Source organism: Tamandua tetradactyla, chromosome 17, assembly GCF_023851605.1.
Source record: "Tamandua tetradactyla isolate mTamTet1 chromosome 17, mTamTet1.pri, whole genome shotgun sequence".
Taxonomy (NCBI): Eukaryota; Metazoa; Chordata; class Mammalia; order Pilosa; family Myrmecophagidae; genus Tamandua; species Tamandua tetradactyla.
The window spans coordinates 28,320,873-28,340,259 of NC_135343.1; the positions used below are offsets into that span (position 1 = coordinate 28,320,873).

Consider the following 19,387-nt stretch of genomic DNA (forward strand, 5'->3'; position numbering starts at 1 on the left):
TCTACATATACACAAATTATTATTCCTTTTGATGAAGAGGTACATTTGGAAATGGGACTAAGAATTTTGGGATTCAGATTCAACAGTCATTTACTGAGTCTTTTGGGTGCAGGCATTGTGTTAACTGCTTTCACACGTATTATTTTATTTAGTTGTAGAGAAGAGGGGGCATGGCCATGCAGACTTGTTCTAATATAAATTCATGTGCTAAGGGAAATTCAAAAGTTATGGAAGAGTCTTCTGAGAGATTTGCGGGGAGACATTCAAATATAGAGAGACTTTATTTTGAGATACTAATTTATTCCTCTTTCCCAGTATTTTCTGCTATTCTATCATTCTCCCTCATAATGTAACTAGGGTACATTATTCTCACTGCCCCTGGAAAGCTTGTTATAAAAAAAGAAAGAAAATAATTAAAAAAAAACAGTTTTTGTTTCAAAATATATGCAGAAAATATTTTGGAAGAAAATGTTTGGCGGATTCAGGACATAAAGTTCTAAAGGCCATCAAAAATGGCTTGGGGTGGGCAACAGTGGTTCAGCGGCAGAGTTCTCACCTGTCATGTTGGAGATCTGGGTTTGATTCCCAGTGCCTGCCTATGGGGAAAAATAAATCAGTTAGGACTTGTGTCTGGTGCTCCTTTATCCAGGGTATGGACAGATGAGTAAAAACATAAAGATAAAAATAAATAAATTATAAGAGGGGATAAAGGGTGAAAAATTGGGTAGATTGAAATACTAGTGGGCAATGAGAGGGAGGGGTAAGGGATATGGGATGTATGACTTTTATTTTTTCTTTTTATTTCATTCTAAAAATTATCATGATGATGAATGCACAATTATGTGATAATATTGTGAGCTATTGAGTGTATACCATGTATGAACTGTGTAGGTGTGAAGATTTCTCAATAAAAATATTTTTAAAAAAGATGGAAGAGATATAACAAGTAAATGAAATGTGTGATCCTGAATTGGATACTGGATTGGGAAAACTCGCTTTAAAAGATATAATTGGAATAGTGGTGAAGTTTGATTGAAGTACATCTATTATTATATTGCACTAACATTAAATTTCCTGAATTTAAAAAAAATGGGTTAGGAAGAATACTAGATGGTGTCAAGTAATTTTTCCAGCTTTTGAAGAGATAACAAAAGGTGACAAAAGGAATTCACAGAGGCTTGAGGATCTATCAGTAGAAGGGACCTCAACCACAGGAGCTACCTTCGGCCCCTCGTAGGAGTTGGCAAAGTAATATGTGAAATAACGTGTAGATCACATAGCAAAATGTCTGGCCCATAAGTACTTAATGGATGCTCGCTAGCCCTAGCTGTAATTAAGCTTCCTTCTGTTCTCAAAACAGTGTTCTCCAAAATCTCTCTCCTCTCATCACTTTTTTTCTTTATTTTTCCTCAACACACAAAACATTCACCAACTCCAAAGGGGTTAAAAAACACTGGAAATCTCATTTGTTGTTTTACACAGGACATGCTCTTGGAGCTTTAGGATAGTACAGAATTCCATCCCCACCAGAGGGCACTCGGGTTTTACTATTCACCTCTTTCTATTTGAAGACCTTGGTAATTTAAATGTAAAATGGAATTTTTGTCTTTTATATGTGTAGGTGAACTTAATTAAAAATTTAGGGATTAACATAACTCCCAAATTTTAAGGTTTGAGTGCATGTTCTTATTTCCTTCCAGATTAAAAATATTGCCCAAGTAATATAACAACTAGCACCCCTCAAAAAAAAAAATTCAAACTCACTACCCCAAAATTTATTGTTTATTTTTCAGCAAACACTTCCAGTCCTGGTTCATTACACGTCTTGGAGTCAAGGTTCCTTCTACATCTCATTCACCTACTTCTGGAACCAAGTTAGGGGAGAGGGGTGGGGTCCGGGTGAGAGGGCCCCTCAGTTTCAGGGCTTTGTTCAAGGTGCTGACTCTCTTGGGAGTCCTTCCCAGATCAGGCCTGACTTCTACTAGGCTAGGCCAGTGATCCTCAAAGTCTAGTTCCCCTCAAGCAATATAAGTGTTACCTGGGAATTTGCTAGAATGCAAATTATTGGGCCTCAACACCAGATCCACTAAATCAGAATCTCTCTGGGTGGGGCCCAACAATCTGCATTTTATCAAGCCTTGAGGGTAATTCTTTTGCACACTATAATTTGAGAACCACTAGGCTAGATACTTCATTTCCACAAGGCAGACTACTTTTGGGCAACCAGAGCCTTAGGATTATTGGGTAGTTCCCAACCTTCTTCTGTCTGAGAATCATCACCTGGGAAGGGCTTGGTCACCCAGGAACAGGATTGCCTCCAGACCCTGCAGAGTCCAGGTGGTTTTCCACCTGCTTGAAACTTCTAAAGGAAGCTTGTCTTTCTTACCAGTCTAGGCAGGGGCACCAGCCCATGGAAGGATGTTTGGGAAATAGATTGCTGACATGTAGAGGGGGACTGAGAGAGTCAGTTAAGAATTCAGGAGATGAAGTACATCTTGGTGGTTAAGCTCATGTGTTCTGGTGTCAGTTTTCATGTTTCAAATAACAACTCTGTGTGATATTGGGCAAGTTACCTTATGTCTCAGTAAGCAGTTTCCTTGCCTGCAAACTGGGGATAGTCATAGTATCAATGTCACAGGGTTGTCGACATGGAAGATTAAAGCAGACAAAATTTTAAACATGCTAAGCAGTCTCTGGCACTACATAAGAGTTTTTAAAAACTGTGCTTTGCACAGGTCTCTTATCTTGCCATCACAATCCTATTCTCTTTGGCCAGCAGTGAAGCAACCACAATCAAATGTTTTTCTAGTTCTTGTTGGAATGTCTAGTGATTGCATGGTTTTGTAAACAGTCCTCATCACATTTTCAGCTGTAGTAAGAGTGGTGTGGTTCCTTTGGAATTAGACAGACCTTTTCTTCGAATCTACCTAATAGGTGTCTCATTTGGGCCAAATTGCTTAACTGCTTTTTAAATTTCACTTTCTTTTTCATCTGTAAAATGGGGATTAAATGATATTCATTTTATAGGAGCAGTGTGAAATAAAGGAACAGGATCAGAAAGTAAATTGTGAAAATAAAGCTTCATTACCTACAAAGACTGCTCTAGGAATAACTGTAAAGAATGTAGGTTTATTCATTTGGAGTAGTCAGGGCCCTTTTAAATCACCAAAGCTAATTATGTACTTGCACCTTTTGCTTCCAGTTTACACTCCAGCTCCTGGGTTTCTGGACTGGAGTCACTGGCAGTGTTTTTTTTCCTTCCTTCACTTACACAGGGGTTCTTTGGGGCCAGATTTTTCAGTTAACCCTTTTGCACTTCCTTAGGCTGATTCCCTCCAGATCACAAAGCTTATATTTTTCATTGTAGAAAATTTGAAAACACTCAATAAAGTATAAATGAGAAAATGAAAATCACCAGTCCCCCTCCAGGAGAAAATATCATTAATGCTTTGGTGTTATTTCCTGCTAGACATTTTCCCTTTGCCTAAATGAAATTGCTCTCATAAAGTGTCCTCCAACGTTCCTTTCTGCCTTGGGGCTTATGAGAACGTGATTCTCTCGGCCTGGTATGCCCTTCCCCAGCCCAGTAAGCTCCTTCTTTCCCCTCCTTTTCCTCAGATCCCAGCCAGTCCTGTGGTCTCCCTAGCTTCATCTGAAGTTAAACACTTTCAATGCTTCTTGCTTGCTTTCTGGAAACCATTACTCGTGGTTCATAATGATATATTTACTTGGGTGAGGATGTGGTTAGTACCTGTCTCCGAGACTAAACTGTAAGCTCCAGGAGGGTAGGATCATCTCTGGTTTACTCACAACTGCGTGCCCGGAACCAGCACAATGCTTGGCATATAGCATGTCCTCCACTAGCAATTTTGAATGAATGAGTAAATCAGAATTGTTGTAAACATTTTCCATGTCTCAGATTGTTTCAAGAACATTGTTTAATGTCTGCCTAATATTTCATCATATTTATGTACCATAATTTGTTTAAATATTGCCCTATTACGGACCATTTATTTAGGTTTCATTTTTTATTATTAAAAATGAACATTTAGGCGGGCCGCGGTGGCTCAGCGGGCAAGAGTGCTTGCCTGCCGTGCCGGAGGACCCCGGTTCGATTCCCGGCCCCAGCCCATGTAACAAACAAACAAACAAACAAAATATAATAAAACAAGAAAATGTTTAAAAATGTTTCCCTTTCTTCCTCCCTTCCTTCCTTCTCTGTCTTTCCTTCCTTTAAAAAAAAAAAAATGAACATTTATATACATTCTTTTTTGTGTCAAATTTGTACTTTTTTTAAGTGGTTTTTGAATTGTAGTATAAACAATCATAGCATAAGATTTACCATTTTAAAGTATACAAGTTGATGGCCTTAAGTACATTCACAGTGTTGTGCAAGTACATACACTTTTATTAGCATATCTGCTAATTTCTTTAAGATAGGTACCTAGAAATGTATCAGAGAGTATGAGCATTTTAAAGCCTTGGTACATGTAGTCAAATCACTTCTCAGAAAGGCCATACCAATATATACTTCTGCCAGCTGTGAGAAAATCTAGGAATATTTGAAGGTTTCTCTGTTTTTTTTTTTTTGTTATTGGAGCCCCATTGTTGATCCATTTTCTTTTCTTCTTTTTCCATAAGCCAGTTTTATTTTCATTTTTATATAGATGTAATTATAGCATAAGGAGTAGATTTTCTAAGTAAATATTATTTTCCTGGGGAGTCCTTAAAACTGGAAATATTGCTTTGTAATCTAAAATGATTGTGATTAATCATAATAATAATGATTAATATATTAAAGATACACTAATAGGTAGTTCCAAGTACAGTTTCTTAATCTTCACAGGTTCCTGCCCTCTGCTTTCTATGTGAGCACATTTAAGTTGATTTACAAAGATTGATAAGATGGTACCAAAACTATTTTATAATCAATAAAATGTGTTTATTTTAGAGGAAAAAACTATTTAAAGTTACTTAACAATTTTTCCTATTTTTATTTCCTAACTTTTAATATTTCAAAGGAACATGGAACCGACTTTGTTGTTTGTTTTATTAGTTCTGCTGCTTTTGTAGAGTGATGATGGTGGAAAGTAGGAATTTGTGTTGGGATACTTAGCTAGAATAGGCAGATTGTTGGCAAACAGCATTCAAGGTTAAGACCAAAAGGAAAAGGGAAAGGAACTGTAATTGTTTATTTGTGTTGTGGAAAGATTTACTTAGAAATAAAAAATGGACTCAGCTGTTGGTATCAGATTTTCCATTTTAATGTTATGGACAAATTGACTATACTGGACTGAAATTTCCTTTATTGTAAAATGAGACATCTACAATTGATATGAATTCTGAAAGACAATTTGAAGAAGTTATTGCTGAAAAAATGTCCAAGTGGAGAGAGACAGACGGACAGACAGAGAGAGGAGAGAGAGAGAAAAAGGAGAGAGAGAGAGAAATTCACGAGTGTTCTGATGCCAAGTTGCTGAATCGTCAACCCTGAGATAATCCTTAACCAACCTTCCTGTGGTTTGTTGTTTCATGAGCCAATAAGTTCTTCTTTGTTTAATCCAGTTGGATTGGATTTCTGTTTCTTGCAAACAAAAAGTTCTGAGAAACTCAACTGTATCTAAGTGCTGGACATGAATGTTTTTTTGGTATGGGCAGGCTCTGGGAATCGAACCCGGGTTTCCAGCATGGCAGGTGAGAATTCTGTCACTGTGCCTGCCCTGCCCTGCTGGGCATGATTTTACCTGGCTGATGGCAAGGTGATAGATCAGATGTTCTCAGGATTTCAGATAATTCCGTGAATTTCTGAAGTAGTCTGTTATGGTGGGAATAGGCTGGGAATGAAGAGAACCATGTTCTCTTTTCTGCTTTGCCAGTTCCTACCTGTGATCTTAAGCAGGTCACTGACCTCATTGAGTTTCATTTTCCTTATCAACTGAGCCTAACATGAAGATAACATCTCTGCTTCTCTCACAGGGAATCTCAGATATTAAACAAAATAATGCATGTGAAAGCACTTCACAAATTGTAAAGGCCCAGTAAAACATTGTTATTATAGTTTAACATTAGTTAAAATGTAGAGGCCACTAATGATAAACTATAGTTTAACATTAGTGGCCTCTACATTTTAAAATATGTAAGTTAGACTTTTCAAAATATATTTTACTTCATTCACAAATAGATCCACTTGCAAATTTGCACTGTCTCCAACTTTTGAATTTAAAATTGATTCTGATTCCACGACAATCTACTGATTCAAGGCTTAACGATTAGAAACAATTTGAGTCTGAATGTCTTAAATAGGCCAAAATACATTAACTATTTTCTTTCTTAAAGTCAAATATGTAAGAGTTTATTTCAACTTTGTACTTAAAGATTGTAATAAATAATTATGCTATGTTGTGACAACAGAAACTTAGATTTATGTTTCTTTCAAATCTCAATTGTTGATGTAATCAACATAGTTTTGAAAGACTTGCCAGTGAATGGAAATTAAATTCTTTTTTAAAAAATTTTAAAATTTTTAATCAGTTTTTGAATATATACAATAATTTATTCAATACCAAAGGAGTATGGCAAGATTTGGAATTTCCAAAATGGACTTAATATCTCTGTGATATCATTAGTATTCATATTTAAAGGGAGAATGGAAGAAAGAAAAATTTCCCCCAGTATCTTAGAAAGATGTCAGATATTGGAATAAGTAAATTCTATAACTAAATTTCATTGACTTGATTCTTCGGTATTTTTCCATTGCATTGTAAATCATTTCCTTTCTGTGTTAGGTATGTGAAGGTGATTGAAATGATTATATTTTAAGGTAAAAACATTTTGGAGACCATGTAAGAATTGAAAGTATGATAGAAGGAAAGATCAATCTTTAAAAATCTGTAGAAATTGTGAGTTCAAATAGAATGAGACTGTTTATTGAGTCTATCTATTAATAACTATAGTACATTCTGATGAAAACTGAACATTTTACTTTTCTTTTTTGCATAATACCAAATAGTAAATGCATAGTATTTTAGAAGAGGAAAAGGCCCAACTTCCTTTAGAGGTCCAAACTTCCTGTTTCATAGATAATAATATCTAATATTTACAAGCTAATTTACAACTGCTTCCAGATCATATGACTTCATAAAATCTTAAGAACTCTATTATTACCCTCAATTATAAATGAGGAAATGGTCTAAGGTCATAGAAATATATTAATAATGATGGATATTAATTGAGCATTTACTGTATGTAAGGCTTTCTCATGCATGATCACATTTAATCCTCACAATAGTCCTACTACCTCATATGTAATAGGTGACAAGCTGGGACTATAAGTCAGCACTAAGAAATTGATATAACTCATTTATTTATTTTTCACTGAATTATCTCTTATAGATAGATCATAAATATTGAATAAAATTAATGTGATTATGTTTTTTGGCCTATGTTTATATGAAGACAATTGGTCAGGAAATAGTATTCACATTTTATGGATGAGGAAGCATGAACATGAGAATTAAAAGACTACCATAGTGGGTGGGCCATGGTGGCTCAGCAGGCAGAGAGTTCTTGCTTGCCATACTGGAGACCCCGGTTTGATTCACAGTGCCTGCCTGTGCGAAAAAAAAAGGACTACCATGGTAGTACTTTGCTGGCTAAGCAGAGACAAGAGTACGGTTCTTCCCCAAACACCAACACACCAGTTTCTCTCTTTTTTTGATATGTGTATCAGAATATTGAGTGGGATTTTCCAGATGTTCTCAATTGATGACAAGAATCCAAAGCTAGGGAGGAATAGGTACCACATACCCCATATTCTCAAGAGAGCCACGAAATATTGGCGGTCACGTATCAGCTCCAGGATTTAAAAAGAATCAAACTGGCTCTGCAAGACCCAGTTATTATCCCCATGGAACTATCCCTAACCCCATCCACTTAAACTTTTGAGTAGGGGAAGGGGAGATAGAAGAGTTCTTAGAGTTATGAGTCTTTGGCTTAGTGGAAAGTACTGTGGCTTCTCCTTTGAAACCAAAGAGATTGGGATTAAAAGAGGAGAATGAAATTTCATTCCTTAGTGAACAGAACAGCTAATCTAAATTCAGTTCCATACGAGTAGGGTAATGGAGAATTGAAGTAGGATAATGGGGCTGAGAGAAGTGTTGCAGTAGAGCACCCTCTCTTGCCATGTGGCATGGTAATGATGTGTCAGTCTCCCAGGAATCAAGAGGTCACCATGGACAATATCAGATTTGAGCTCACTTGCCAGTACCCTACTCAAGAGGCCGTGAGGTTAATTCCATGAGTAGCAACTGAGGGGTTATTAGAAGGTTATTACAAGGTAGAAAAGCATACTCACATCAGGAAACCATACCCTGGGAAAAGCCCCCACAGAGGCCCATGAAAGAGCCGATGTTGAGGTGCTCACTACATTAAGTGAAGGGCTCACTTAATGAGAGGCCATTAAGCAACATCAGCCAAGGGAAGACCACAACTGTAGCACTGAAGTGAGATATTTACCTCTTTGTATCTCTGTCTCTATTTCAACCCTCATTCCCAAAACCACCACTCAAGAGGGAAGGGAGGAGGAGTGAAGGAAGAGAGCAAGCTCCTTCCTCCTTGTAGGTCCTGGCCACAAACGCCTGAGCTGCAGGAAGGAAGGAGGTGAAGCTGAAGTTTTTAATTGGGCTGAACTGCTTAATACTATGGTCATTTCAAAGCTGTGGAAATTGCCCAGAATATTGTTAAGGGATGAGAAAGAGACATTTAGCAGAGCAGGGTTAAGGCAATAATGGGAAAAAAGGGCACTTTATGTTTATATTTCACGGAGTTCAAGCTGTTAAAGTGGATATTATGTATACCTCAAATATATATATTATGTATATATATTACATATACCTCAAATATATATATAACCACAGCTTACCTGGAAAGCTTTGCAACCTTTTCAGATACCCAGAAAGTTTTATGAGAGATGTCAGCAACCAAGTGTCATCTTTAAAATCCTCTATTAAAAAAATTAGGAACACATGGGCCAGCAAAAAAGCTAACCCTCTTTTTCTTCTGTTTTTCCCTTTCACCTCAGCAAGTATATTGGTACCTGACTTTGAGAATTAATATCTATGATTTAAAGCCAGATAGTTAACTTATGCACAAGAAGTTCTTTCTGATAGTTAGAAGGATAGATTCAAATAATCAATATTTAATGAATGCCTTACATAATAAATGCTGTAGGGATTTTACGAAGTAAAAATGGTCTCTACTTCCAAGGAGATTACAATCTAGATAAACATATACTCATTAAAGATAGGGCAGTATATCAGTAACAAATGAACAGAAGGGACTGTAAAAAGTACTATATAAATTTAGATGAACTATGGTCCCTCTTACACTGATCATCAAGATCGGGGAGGGTGAAATGTGAGCAGTGTCATGAAGCATGGGTAGGAATGAAGGGGAAGAGACCGAAAGGCTGCTACATGAGCAAAAGGGCAGAGATCAGAGTGGTCTGGAATCACATTTGGGGCATTGAGTGCCCCCAAATAAATCTTACATTAGTTTAATTTTCTTTGCAAATACTGGACAATATATCTCAAATTGGCTTAAAAAATGAAGGACGTTAATTGGCTTATGTAACAGAAGAGAACAAGTGATGGAGTGGACTTCAGGAGTGAGCTAATTAGGGAAGTAGCTCCGTTTCTCTGTGATCCTCACAGATTTGTGTTTATCTTCAGCTTGGTATTCTTGGTGGCAAGATGGTTCCCCAGGTGTATTTGTTATCTATTGCAGCATAATAAATTACCCCCACAATTTAGTGTTTTATGCAATAAGCATTTATTATCTCACTGTTTCGATGTGTCATGAATCTGGGTTTGGCTTAGCTGAGTGGCTATGGATTAGGGTTTCTCCAGAGGCTGCAGCTGAGATGTCATCTGGGTTGTACTTATTAGAGACTTGGTTAGACTGGAAGATCTACTTCCAAGTTCATTCCTGTAGCTCTTTGTTGGAGGCTTCAGGTCCTTATCATGTAGGCCTCTCCGTATGTTTTTCATGACTTGGCAGCTGGCTTCCTCCAGTGTAAGTGATGTGAGAGAGAGAGAGTACCAGATATGTTATAACCTAATCTTAGAAGTGACTTACTATCACTTCTGCCCTAACCTGTTGGTCATATAGACCAACCCTATATGTAAAAAAGGGGATTATACAAAGGGTGTGAATGCCAGAAGGCAGAAGCCTTTGGGAGTCATTTGGAGGCTGTCACCACACCTGCCCTCTATGATTCCTTGTTCATATCCAGGAGAAGAGACTCACTTCTCTTGATGTTGAACAAAAGTCCTCAAATTTATTCTTATTGACCATCCCATCCTAGAAAAAATCATTGTGGCTGGGAGAAAAATGGTTAATGAATGGCTTAGGTCCTCAGCAAATGTCTGTTTCAAGGAGGATAGGATAACAATGTTTGGCTTAGACAAATAAGGGCCCATCTGAAGTAGGAGATGTGGGTTGCTGCCATTCAGATAGCATAGTTCCACAGAAATAGGTGGATGATATGTTTTTGGCGGGGGTGGGGTGGGGGGGGAGGGGGAGGTTGTACAGAGTCTTCTATAGTTTTATCTCTGGTTGCTCAGCATTCATACATGTCTTCCTTCCTGACCATACATTGGTACGAGCATTTAAACCCCCCTCTACAGAGAGACAATGCAAAGTCTAATTCAGGCTCCAAGTCCAGGATTTATGGGAATTGTTTCTCCCTGTCCACCAGGTCTGGATACATGTCTACACAGTCCAGCTATCTAAGGGGTCTATTTCCAACACAACCAATATGGAATCATGGAAAATGAACAGGATATCTTCAATAAAACACTCACTTTAAAAAGGAAGGCTGGGTACATTCTACAGCTGTCCCTGGTACATGGCACACATCATATTCACCTGGAGAGGAATTTTAAATTCTTCCTGCCCTGGTTGGAAGAGAGGGGTCTGGGTAGGGAAGGTAAAACGTAATGTCCCAGCCATTAATTGCTGCCAGATTGTGGAGGGCCTTTCGGAACTTTAGCCTGTGGACAATGGAGAAAAAAAGAGGCTCATTGAAGGTTTTTGAGGAGGGTGGTGACATAATCAAAATTGTTTTGGAGAAATTAATTTGGAGGCAGTATGCAGTGTAAATTCACAAATCCCATTAAAATAATGCCCTGGGGAAAAGTTTCCTCACATAAAGTGATGCTTGACAAAGAAATGTTAACACATTCCACAGTAAAATCTGTGTATAACTCAGGTTTGTCTCTTTCCAACTAGAAATTATAAGTTGTTTCAAAGCACCTAAATGGAACAAAGAGAGTGATTCATGTTGTGTCACTTCCCTGGCATTAATTCAAAACTAGAATGAATGAGCTTTTAAGACTTTTTTGAAAAGATTTGTAATAGATGGTAGACTTAGTAGGTAGAGAATAGGACTAGATTTAACTCAAGAAAGCAAGAAAAAATTAATAGGGAAAGCATTTTTAGTTAACAGGAACCTTTCACTTACCTGTGCAGGATGAAGGAAATAATAAAGATTAGTGGTTAAAATATTTTACTACTATAAGTACTACACAAGTGAGCTAGTTAAAATTTTGTGTTAGTTGTGAAGCATTTATACTTTAAAAAAGAATCAGGTTGGGGGTTAAGTGGTGCTGTGAGTTTGTAACAACACCTGCCCTTGTAAGTCTGTAGCAACACTTGCCTTTGTGAGGGGATATTTTACTAGTTCAGAACATCGAGGAGTATCTTCTTCCTGGTGATAATAAGGCCCATGAAATTTCTCCTCAGATGGTCTGGAAAGAATCCAAGGTGGGAAAGGATAGAAGAAATTGATTATTTCTATTTGAAATTCCATATATTACAATTGAATTTGCATTTGATCTATTCCTGAGAAACATGATGAAAATAGACCTCCCTCCCCATGAAGTTGCATTATTTTTCTAGTCTACAGGCTTGAGCAAATATGGGTGAGTGAAATACATAAAAAAAAAATTCTTTTTTGAGGTAGGAATAGATTCATCATTGAGTAACCCAGCCAAATTCAGAATTAGATAGTGGAAAAATCCTATTTATTTTGAGTTTGTGAATCTGCCAGCAAACTGTTGGGAAAAATAAAGACAAGCCAGATGAGGACTTGGGTTATGGAATGAACCATAGATGACATATGACTGAACATTTTAAGAGAATATACTTTTTCCTACTTTTATTTCCCAGTTTTAATTTAGTCTTTAATAACTTTTATTTGCAGCATGCTTTTTTTCTTGTACTAAACTATAGCAGCAAAATGGAAAACACAGCAAATTGCAATGTTGAAATCAACCTTAAGGTTCAGCAAATTGAAAAAAGTTTCCATAGCAACACTAATTAAGCCAGATCACACATTTTGTATCTAAGCCATTAGTTTACTTTTATGAGGTTAAACGAATATAATATTTACTCTATGGTGTGGTTATGTTGATGTTATAATGCAAAGCAATTTTGCATTTTCTTTGTGCACTCTTTAAAAACTTTTATTATGGTAGGTTTGGCATTTGGTTGCTTGTCCTATTTTGGAAAATATAAAAATGAAAGAGCTTTTAAGAAGTTTCTGAAGATAATTAAACAGGAAATCACGGACATCACAACTTAGAAAAAAATTATAAGATAAAGATGAGCTGGATTATGTGAGAATGTTTGCACCAAAATTTATGGCTGATTTTCTGAGAATTTATTTGGTCTCCCAACCATGTAGCTCTGACTTTATCTGCTTTTAGTTTTACGGTTATCACATTCTATTTGGTAAACTCTTGATATCTATTAGGGAATTGTCCTAAATCCTTTTTGAATTCTCAAATTCATGAATAATACTAGAACTCTGGCTTGTTGGCTGACTTTTGGGGCCCACTTTTCCACAAAGAAGATTTTATAGGAGCTTCTACATAGATAATGACCCATAGAAAAGGGTAAATCTGACTTCTTGATGGGTCTTCTTGTCCAAACACCAGGCACAGTTGCTGTCTTCATGACTGGCTCTCACACACAAGTTTCACATTGTGCGTAGTTCAAATTTGCTCCTTAGTAAAATGACAAAATGCCACATGTCATAACATCGAGGCCACTCATAATTATCACATTGATTTTTAGCTGTTAAGTCAACTATGCATTCCTGGATTAAATCCTACTTAGTCATGTATATAATCCTTTTTGTATAGTGCTAGGTTTAGTTTCTTAGTATTTTGTTGAAGATTTTTGCATCTATATTTGAAAGCAATACTGTCTGTAGTTTTCTTTTTTTGTGACACTCATGGATATCAGATTGTAGTCTTATCTCCATTCCCATTCAGTTCTTCAATTTAATAAAATAGAATAAATTCAATGGAAAATGGCAATCATGATTTTTGGTATTGTGAATATGCAAACTGTTTATTTGGTTAACTGGATTGTTCAGTTTTTGACTGGATGCTAAAATAATGTTGTAATATTAAACTCAATTCAAGAGATACTTATGGAATGCCTACTATACTAGGTATCATGCTAGGCACTGGGGGTAGGTATAATGATGAGTAATGAAGAGTAGTAGCAGCAGTAGTTGAATAGTGGGTAAGAGCAGGGGCACTGAATTTTACCTCTACCACTTCCAAATGATGGACCACTGTCAAATTACTTAACTTCAGTTTCCACATCTGTAAAATGTAGTTACTAATAGCATGTAATTCATAGGATTGCTGTGAGGATTAAATGAAGTAATCGATATAAACCGTGTCTGATGTTTAGTAATCACTAGAAAGAACTTAAATATATTACTTCATATAATTCTCATAACAACCCTATCAAAGAAGTTAGCATTACCTCTATTTTTATAGCTGAGAAACTGGGCCTTAACTAACTTGCTTGAAATCACTGCTGCAGTATCTGTTAGAAGCAAAATACACACCCAGAATATGCTTGACCGCCAAGTCAATATTCAGTTGCCTTACTCTATATAGCTTGTCCCTGGCTTAAAGGAGCTCTCACCTAGTTTTTTGATTCTTCAGAGTTTCCAGAGGAGAACTTTTGGTGTCATATTCAATGACTTGGTCCCCTACAGTCAGTTAAAGGGGAAAAAAAAAACCCTCTAACATGTTTCACCTATTACATGTGAACTCTATTTCTTCTTTACACAGAGAAGTACATACACATCCAGGTATCAACTTAAAGTCAATGACATTCCAGTATCTTCTCTTACATTTACTTCGAGGATTAATTGTTCAATGGGAGAAAAGTGCAAATTTGATATGAAAGCTTTGTTTGTATGGATTTCTCTTTAATGTTAAAAAGCTCAGTTAGGGAACTGAATCTTTTGATGTCTGTTAGGATCCTCTTTCTGCCCCTGATGTTGATCCTTGTTTCACTGTTACTTTTTGGGTCTTCTGGCTGCTTGCTCATGAGTTAGACTCTCACCTTGTGTAGCTTTTAATTGTCGTAAGTTTTCATGCCACATAAGGTACATAGGAGAGCATAAGAACATGGGAAGATCAATAAATAATGTGAAGGCAAAGCTTTAAATATTTGGAGCTAATTTTAGTTCATTTTAGACCTAACTCTTCTTGTGTAGAAATATTTTTTTTCTTTGGATATTTTTAGAATGCTATGATTTGGGGGAAAAGATGACAGCACTTTGGCTGCTGCGGCATTGGGGATAGAAGTATAAGCAGGTTAAGGCATAGAAAGGTGATGCAGAGTTAAAGTAGGGTGACTATTGTGCTTCCACCATGAGACATTTCAGAACAGTGATAGTAGACTCATGTGCCCTTCATGGAAGGGAGTAAATGACTTTGTAAAAATTCAGTCTGCTTTGATCAAGGGAAGAAATTATTCAATATTCCCTTTCTATCTAGTGACTCTTATAGGGAATGTTTTTAACCACGGATTAGGGGATTGGGCTCATTTTCCCCCTTCAAAATAAAGCCTTTTGAGTAATATATAATTCGAATTGAAGTTTCTGTTAAAGGTGGATGAATACCTAAACACTAGACAACTTTCTGAAAGGAAAAAAATATTTTAAAGGTAGAAAATCCGAGTGCATACCAAGTATGACACAAGGCTGATACCCACCCAGTGGCCAGATATGTATTCCTGAAGGATTTCCTTGTTTATTCCTCTACCATTTTTTCATTCCTGACTTTTGGGGTGGCCCTTCTGTGAAGAGTTTCCTCATCCCAGCTGTTATGATGTTTAATCTAGAGTTGCCAACTTCTGATCTAGCGGTTCCAGGACACAGGGTGAGGAAAACAAAGCCTTTCAGTATTTCTGAATCCTATCCCCTACCACATTGGAATTAGTGTTTTAACCTCTGTTCAGTCCTGAATTGTTTTCAACCCTAGCTTCACCTCTCCCCGGGAATAGCAGAACAATTACTAAAGGTAAAGATCCATGCCTGTGTCCAGGGTTCAAATTTCTTTTGCCCACACAAACTTCAACTTATTTCTCTCTTTTTTTCTCATGTCTCTCCTCTCCCCTACCCCCAAGTAAATTATGGTGGTGTTTTTTTTGGGGGGGGGGGTTGTTTGTGTGTGAAATATTTATTTTGAGCATTTTTTTCAGATAAAAATTAGATTATGGTTTTTAAGCTAATCAGGGTGCTTTTTTTTTCATAGGAAAAACAGGGTAATCTTTAACAGGATAATCATCTGGTTTTGATCCTAAAATTAATCCATGGAATGGCTTGGCACTTCAAATAAGGGAAGTTGTGGCATTTCATTTTAGAAATACATAGGGATGTCCCCCCCTTTCCCCACCAGCCTGAATTGTTTAATGGTAAGATCCTGACCAGTCCTGTGTTTTGTGCCTGGGCCGATGCTGGACTAGACAGATGAGGAATCAGGGGCAAACAAAATTAGCACGCAAAGGCAGAAAGCAGGACACAGATTCATATGAAGAAATGGCCCCATTTACTAAATGTGGAAAGACATTAATCTGACAATAGTATAACATGTAGGGTTTTTTTGGTACATTCAACAGTGATATTATGCTGTGAATGCATCTACCTCTGGTAATGGAAAATATTTAGGAGGTCAGATAGTGAATTAGGAAAAATGTGGTTCTTTTGGTGCTACTACCCTGAAGTATCCGTTGTTCCATGGATGTTTCTCACCCCCAGAGTCTGCACAGATCTGCCTTAAGGAAACATACTATGCTCTGGATCTTTTCCTCACCTTTACTATCCATATAAAGGATGATTGTTCACTGACTTGAAATAGTTTATTGTCCCCTTCTCTTGTACATCTGCTCCCAGCCAGGTACAGGTAGGTAGCTTGTTGGAAAATAATTATTATTTATGTAACATTTTGCACTTTAACAATAGGAATCTTTTGGGATTAACTCCTTATCCCCAAAGAAACTCTGCTAATATAACATATTAGTGGAACTTTTTATACTTAAATTCAAAGCTGCCTTTGAATCTTCACTTCAGTTTATTGAGAAAATTTCCTGTTACTTCAAGGTTTTAATGAAAGCATCAAATAAAAATTCAGATTTGTTTGGAAGGAAGACTGGATCATTATTTTAATGTTTTAAATAAAAAATACAAAGATTAAGTGGTATCCTCAATATTTCATATCAGCCTAGATGACAAAAACCCAGGTTCTTGTAGTGTTTTGGCTATATTATTCTAGATCTTTTGTACGCTTGACAACTAATTCTTTTGTTCATGTTTTCATTTACCTTTCTGCCTCACCTGTGTTATTAATTTATGCTTCTGTTTTGCTCTAAAAATAAACTGTCACTCCTTCTAAATAGGAAGTCAGAAAGCTGAAGTTCAAATAATTTAATTTTTCTTTTAAGAATAAAGGTAAGAATCTGCCTTTGGAAGAATGAAAAACATTTAGGAGATAGGAGTCACGTTTATTGTTTATTGATATTGGCTTATTATAATTTGACTCATCCTTAAATATAAAATATGGCGGAACCATTTTATGAAGCTTGTGTTGAGTGGATTCTAATATTTCACTTATAGACTGGGCATGACTTCTTTGGAATTTCTGTGCTTATGAAAGTATACTTTGTGTACCATAAACTTGAATTTGTGAATAATGGGTTTATTAGATATCTCTCCTGTTTAAACTTTAAAATGTATTTCTTAAATTTTATACCAGTAGAAAGCTTAATTATTTTGTTTAGTACTGAGGCGCTGCATTGATCAAAATATTAAACTATTTTTGGTTTGTTTGCTTATTTTCAGTTGTCAAAATAAGTATAATTGGAAACAGCTGCCTTCAGATTATTTTAGACAACTCTTCACATTCAAATCTCAAATGGTAACTTTAAGAAAATGGGCCTTACCTAATTATGATTTTTTTCCTAGAGTATATACTCAGATTACTGTTCTGTAAATTAGAAGAAAATTAGAAACAGAAACTGATCATTTTAAACTAGTACTACAGCTTTATGGAAAGAAATTTTCCATGGCTTCCTCACTTTTATATCAATTGATTAGTTTCATTTGGCTATTTTATACATATTATCAGATTTTACCATTCTTTGGGATGATTAAAATGTGGTAGAAGACAAAGTATTTCTTTACCCTCTTAATCTTGTCTTCAAGCTATTCTTAAATTTCTTTTCATTTTTAAAACAGCTTAATGATATGATTTGATATTAGCAAGAGATTTAGAAATTTTCCATATTTTGATAACCTCTAAGATCAAATTAGGACGTTTATTTTATTTAACTTTTTTTATTGTGTAATATAACATATATATACCAAGCAAAGAAAGAAAAAAGCAATAGTTTTCAAAGCACTCTTCAACAAGTAGTTACAGGACAGATCCCAGAGTTTGTCATAAGCTACTATACCATCATCTCAGATTTTTCCTTCTAGCTCCTCCAGAAATAAATATTTTTTTATCATCACAATCTTTTTTCTTTTTTATGAAAAATAACATAATACAAAAAAAAAGGCAATACATTTCAAAGCATAACACAATAATTAGTTGTAGAACAGATTTCAGAGTTTGGTATGGGTTATAATTCCACAATTTTGGGTTTTTACTTGTAGCTGTTCTAAGATACTGGAAACTAAAAGAAATATCAATTTAATGATTCAGCAATCATAGTCGTTTGTTAAACGTATCTTCTCTGTATAACTCCACCATCATCTTTGATCTTGCTATCCCACTCTTTAGGGGTATTTGGAGGACATTTAATTTAATAGTTCATAGAATTCATTTATCTTACTTTAAATGAGCCCTTGATTAAATTTAGAAATTAGGAAGTTGTTGGAAATATATATATATTTTAATGGAAATATATTTTTTAAAATACCAGTTTAATATAAAATTCTATACCTTTGGATAACTTTTCATTCCAAATTTCTTCCTATAGCACTTCTAATTTATTTTAGGAATTTAAAAAATAATACCATGTGCCCTCTTCCCCTCACCCAGAACACTGAAGGTAACCAAAGATATCTACTATGCATTTGAAATTATGGAAACTTCTTATTTTTACTGCTCATGCTAGGATTCCATTTCTATTCATGCATTACATAAATCACAAAGAAAGAATTGGGTTCCAAAAGGACTTTGATTTTATATGGCAATATGGTATGGGATAAAGAATAGTAGACTGTGGCTTAATGCCATATGTTCCACATTTTGCTTTTCATCAAGCCACTTTTTTAGGCCTCATTTTTCTTTAAACATGTAATGATGAGAATGGAGAATGGAATGGATGATCTTCCTGTTTTCATCCTCTCTAATATTTTAGAATATTTGGAATGCCATCTACAGCTGACTCCCTTTCATAGGTCCCACATTGTCCACCTCAAACATTTTACATTTTCCTCACTGGCTACAGATGACTTTACTTCTGTAAGCAGCAAGGAGAGCACATCATGAATCACAGTAAAAACACAATAAAACAAAGAGCATGAACACTTTTTCTAACACAAGCCCCTAAATACCAAAGCCTTGTTTGAGTCCTTTCTGGAAAGTACTTAATGCAAACAACTTTACCCCTGACTTCTGCAATCTGAAGTGAGAGGAGGAGATCCTTGCTGTGTATGGTAACTGTGGGAGGGAATGGCTGCTTTTGTGCACCATAAACAGATTTACTGTTACCTTGGTAACCCTACATTTTTTTCCTCTTAAATACCTTCTGTATTCTTTATGTGGAGAACCAATTATTTTAAAGGCTAAACTCCATTACCCAGCATTAGAAGAAAAAACTTCTTTTATTAATGCATGCTCTTTTCATTTTCCTTTCACACACACACTTTAATATTGATTGTTCTTTTCCCCTTCTGTCTCAGACAAGAGTGTTGTGATGGTAAGACAACATTGTGAATATAATTAACACCTCTGAATTATATATTTGAATGTGGTTAAAAGGGGAAACTTAGGTTGTATAAGTGGTG

At 35.9% G+C, this 19,387-nt stretch overlaps 2 long non-coding RNA genes across 7 annotated transcripts in view; one reads left to right on the forward strand and one right to left on the reverse strand.

Annotated features, from left to right (window-relative positions):
• LOC143660847 (uncharacterized) overlaps window positions 1–19,387 on the forward strand; it is a 256,137-nt gene that overhangs the window by 21,142 nt on the left and 215,608 nt on the right. The gene's annotated exons all lie outside the window — the stretch shown is intronic.
• Window positions 11,599–19,387, reverse strand: part of LOC143660848 (uncharacterized) — a 90,346-nt gene continuing 82,557 nt past the window's right edge. For all 3 annotated transcript variants that reach the window (XR_013164280.1, XR_013164279.1, XR_013164277.1), the window contains one exon: window positions 11,599–11,807. This is a non-coding gene — a long non-coding RNA (uncharacterized LOC143660848). The remainder of the gene's footprint in view (window positions 11,808–19,387) is intronic.